Source organism: Cavia porcellus, unplaced genomic scaffold (assembly GCF_034190915.1).
Source record: "Cavia porcellus strain 051 isolate PalLab524CR breed Dunkin Hartley unplaced genomic scaffold, mCavPor4.1 scaffold_27, whole genome shotgun sequence".
Classification (NCBI taxonomy): Eukaryota; Metazoa; Chordata; class Mammalia; order Rodentia; family Caviidae; genus Cavia; species Cavia porcellus.
In genome coordinates, this window is record NW_026947510.1 from 51,767,055 (window position 1) to 51,772,152 (window position 5,098).

The 5,098-nt window shown below is 48.5% G+C and overlaps 1 pseudogene; it reads left to right on the top strand.

Moving 5' to 3' along the window:
- Positions 1-3,599: 3,599 nt before the first annotated feature.
- LOC106027837 (apolipoprotein L3-like) lies at positions 3,600-4,873 on the top strand (annotated as a pseudogene).
- Positions 4,874-5,098: the final 225 nt, after the last annotated feature.

Sequence of the window (5,098 nt, forward strand, 5' to 3'; positions counted from 1 at the left end):
GTGGCCAGGCTGTCAACATCTGGGACTCGTGGTGGTCCCTCCTACTAAACACCTGTTCACCAGTGGCTCTAGGCATGGAATGCATTCCCTACCGGTTATGTTTTAAATGAGTGTCCACTAGAGACTCCTGCATTGAAAACTTCATCACTAGGACAATGGTGTTTAGATATAGAGCCTACAGCCATGACAGAGATATGGGTGCCATTAAGGGTTCATAGAAGAATGGCCATTAGCATGGATATGGTCACTGGAGGGTGCTCCATTGAAGTGTGTATCCTGCTCGCAGTCCCTTCTTCTGTTGGAGGCTTTTCTTTGTTCTCTGCTTCTTGACTGAGCTGTTGTAAGTTGGCATCCACCTTATTCTGCCATGAGCTTCCTGACTTTGAGCCAACTATGGATGAAACCTCTTAAATTCTCATCAAATCAATTGTATCTCTTTTAAGCTGTGTATGTCAGGTAGTTTTCAAAGTGATGAAAGTGTAATAAATACACTCCTCCTGCCAGCCTGTGCTTGTCAGTCCTGGAAAGTTTGTCTGTGCTAGTGACCTAGTGACTTTATAAGGCTCCATGTCACATGGCAACTACTCCCTCTATGAGGTAAGGACAGGGGGTGATTTCACAGGAACCACAATCAGTTTTTAAATAACAAATTATCACTGATGTGATGCAGAGCTTCAGTTTTGCATGATGAAAAGAGTTTTAGGGAGGATAGTGGCCATGGTGCTACTGTAGTGTGAATGTCATGAAAATGGCTGAACTGCACACTTTGAAAACGACTAACAGAATCTGTTTTGTGAGGCATATTTTACCCATCTCTTCCATGATCCCTAGAGGAAGGAAAAACGAATTGGGTGCCTCTCCTGGAGCACCCAACACAGTATGCAGCATGTCTGAGTGAAGCCCAGCTCTGCAGGGCTGGGGCAGGGTGAGGAGAGCTGGTCCCTGGGGACCATGGCTCCACCTTTTCTGACTGATATGATGCTTTCTCCCAGGTGTTTCCTGGGAAATTCCAGGGCCACTTTCCTCTTGGATTAGGATGCCTTCTCAAACGGTAGAATATTCTTGTAGACTTACGATTTTTGCCAGGTCCCCAATCATTTAGCAGAAGATATCCTAAATGACTTTTCTTTTGATGGCACCATTTAAACTGAGGGTTTTTTTTTAGCAGATATTAGGATTTATAGCGGAATGATCTCTGCTTACATCCCAAGAGATAAGAGACCTGCTTTCCCTCTTGAGCTGAGTCTGAAGCTTCATTTTAGATACTTCTCCTGACACCATATTCAACCTGTCAGAAATGGCACGCTCCAATGTGCTCTCTGATCAGGGGATCCTCATGGCAGGGTCAGAGTTCCTGTGGATCTTTAATAGGTTCTGCATGTCACTGTGCTTTGTGTGGCTGTTAAGCTAAAGACATACTAGTGAAACAGGGAAGAATTGGGAGGTTACAGAAAACAGTGACCAAAAAATCCTTAGACAAAGAAAGGTTGCTTCTAATTTCAAATATACAAATGTCTAATAGGTTGGGCTTTGGTTCATGCTCTGACTTTCCCAATGAAAATCACTTTCCCAATGACAGTCAGCTGTGTGACTTGATAGGCAGAAGCCCTGCCCTGAAAGGTGCCATGGTGTTCTTCTGCCCTAGTCCTGTGCTATCTACAGAGAAATCTAGTTTTCTACCCAGCCCTATTCCTATTTATCTTTGAAGACAGGATGCCTGCGGGCCAGAGGCCCTTCGTAAGCAGAAACTGATGTGACTGTGAGTGTGATCACTGGGTAGCCTCTCCCTTTGTTCTATTCCCAGTGCCATGCTAAGTGACTCTCCTCTCCCAGTGAGATGACCATTACAGTGAGCAGGGCGATGGCTATAAAGAGCAACCAAGAAAGTGAGAAGAGGTGGCAACCATGTTACATGGGAGAAGGTGGTCATGGAACATGGTCACCTTCTTCCATCCCCAGAAAAGAAAACACTGATTTTCTTTCCCCTTTCTCATTTTCTATGCCTTACATTTATGACCTGTCCACTCCTATCAGTGTGACAAGATGGTTTCTGAGTCTGACTCACATTTCTCAGCCAAGAATAAAATCCTCTTTCATTACTCAGGGGGTACTTGGTTTTAGTTTTGGTTCTGAGAGGAAGAAAGGACAGGGTTTGATGTCAACACTGACACTAACTAGTTGCAGAGAAGGGAGCAGTGGACTCTGGGCAAAGATGCTGGAGTTACCTCAGAGAAGGCTGAACATGACAACTCCAGTATAGGTGCCAAAGCCATGTGGGGCCTGGAGTACCACACTTGCTCAGTATTTTCAAGGCCCTTGTCTCATCCCTGGTGCTGCTGTCCCCTCAGTCCATGAACCCAGTATCCCCAGAAGTCATCCAGCAAGGTGCATGGAGCAAGGTGCAGGGCATGTGGGAGCTGGGCCAGTGCTGAAAGGGGATGGAGAGGCAGGTGTTCTGGGAGTGGGTGTGTACGCTGGATGAGGTTGGTACAATCCCTGGGGATGCCAGGCATGGTGACTGGAGGGTTCCCCCATCTGTCAGTGTCTGGTCTCTTTCCTCAGCCTGAGGTGGGGTGACACAAAGCACCTGATAGGTGAGGTCCACGAGTCAGCAAGGAGGGTGGGGTGAGGATGGTGCCCGGCAGCGAGAACATGTAGTTGTGCATCATGAGCTGCTGAGAAATTCTAAGTCTCAGTTTTCATATCAGGAGCCTGGATGTCTCTGCCTGGGGGACTCCTCTGCTCACTACTCAGCCCACAGCTGGCAGTGGGATCCACACAGCTCAGCATGGCTGGGGTGAATCTCAACACAGAGCACAAGCACAATTCTTTTGCAATTTGAGCATGCCCCATCTCCTTATCCTCCTACCATCTCTTCCAGAGAAACATTAGTGTCCCTGAGTCATAGGTGAGCTCAGAGAGCTCGAGATTGGGCCTCAGGGAAGACGGCAGCAGTAGAGGCTGGATTTGTGCCCAGGTTTGGGTCTGACTGATCCCTTTCTTTGGACTTTCAACAGAAGAGAGGAGAAGACCACACAGATGGATCACAAAGCTACCCTGGGGGCAGCTCAGGTTAAATGAGACACTATCAGGTGACCCTGAGGACAGCTGGACCTTCTACTGGCCTCTGCTTTCAAAAATTTGGAGGATCCAAAAGAAGTGGAGGACAGCAGATGACACACAGTCCACCTGTCCTCCTGTCCTACATATACTGTGGCTGGAACACCAAAAGAGCCATATGGAGGTAAAGGGTTTCTTCTTAGATTCAAGGAACTCGTGGTAGTCTCACCCACAATGTCCTTCGACCAGTTAACTGTACCACAGCCTGTGGGTACATTGTGACCCTGGGAGGGGACTGAGTGGCCTAGGGCCCAAGGGGACAGGTGGCCGAGGAGGTACATGACAACAAGCTCTCTGGCTTTGGTGAACACATTCTCCTGGGCACCCAGATAGAAGGACCCAGGAATCTCCTTCTTCCAGGGCTTTCTGGTAGGACATGGGGCAGCCAGCAAGGAGAAGGCCTGATAGGAAGGGAAGTGGGGGAAGGAATCCAGGGGCACACATCGGCCAGCAACAGCCTTGGGTTCCATGTTCGGATCATGGTCCAGGAAGAGCTCAGGTCTAAGGTGAATGATGGGCAGGGAAATGTGGGGAAGGAGGAGGAGCAGCATGCAAGAGGGCCTTAGTACTGGGTTCAGGGCTCAGACTTGACTTTGGAAGCTCATTAAAATTTCTCAGGAGACATGTTCTGTCTTTGGAAATTGATCATATTGACCACTCAGAGGAAGTGACTGTGCTAGAACCTTTGTTCCGTTGCCTTTGAGAACCCAGAACACAGATGATCAGGAGGAGAGCGCTCCCTGGATGGGCTGTGGCTGTGGCCAGGATGGCACCAGGCAGGAGATACCTGGACTTTTTCCCAGCACTTCCGTCTGCAGGACTTCAGCAGCTGGCAGGATCAGGAACATCGTCTTACTCATTGTGTTACACACAAGTACATAGGAGAGACTCCAGACGAAAAGTCAGAGTGAGATGAAGTGTGTGGAAGAGGGGTGAGACTCAGGGTGCAGACTCACTGACGATGTAGGCATAAGCCTCTGATTCAGCCTGAAGCAGACAGTCATGAAGACCTTCAGGTGAGGGAGAGGTTCTTAAATGCACTTCCTTCTGTGAAAAAGGAACTGGAGGAGGGCATATGCAAGCTCTATGCCCTTGCAGAGAGGGCTAAAAAGGTGCACATGACCTGCACCCTCACTGACATGGTGGCTGAGTCTAGCAGGGCTGTGTGTGGCATCCTTACCATCCTTGGTCTTGCTCTGGCACCAGTGACAGCAGGTGGCAATTCAGTGCTATTGGCCGCTGGGCTAGGCTGGGAGCAGCAGCTGCTGAGACTGGTATTTTGGTCAGTTTCTGGGCTACTCAAACACGTAGTCAGTGCAAGCTGCAGCCAGTCACCTGCTGTTGTGCAGAATGGACAGAGAATGAGGTCCTGGTGGGTATGGGTGAGGCCACACCCAAAGTTGTTTCTGCAACCGAGAAGTGTGTGCAAAATTTCAAAAGCATTGAGAAGAATGTTGGTATCTTTCAGGCGGCCAAATGCGACCTTTGATTTCTAGCGCCAAGTGCCTCAAGATAAGTGGCAAAATCTCAGTCCAAATTTGTAAGCAGGTGCAGAAAGCCTTTAGAAGCACCTCTCGTGAATTGTCCAAAGGTGCCTGGATCATGGGGTCCATCAGGTTTCTTCCATCTGATGAATGTGTACAGCCTTGTGCCAGACTCAGAGCATTTGCACAATACAGCAAAGACAGAGTCAGCTGCAGAGCTGTGGCAGCAGGCTTGGATTCTGGAGGGGAAGTTGGAGAAACTTATTTAGGACTATGAGAGTTTGCAGTCAGATGTAACTTAGTGACACCTTCCTGAAGCAGTGCAGAACTCCAGGCACATGTGCTTTTCAAACACATGAACAAAGGCTCGAAGTGATGTGGAAGGGAAAAGAGGGTGAGGTGAAGTTATGCAACTGGGTGATAAGCAATTTTGCATTTCTGTGGCTGAGCACAGCCAGGAAGGTGTTAATGCAGATGAAATGGGAAAAAGTGAA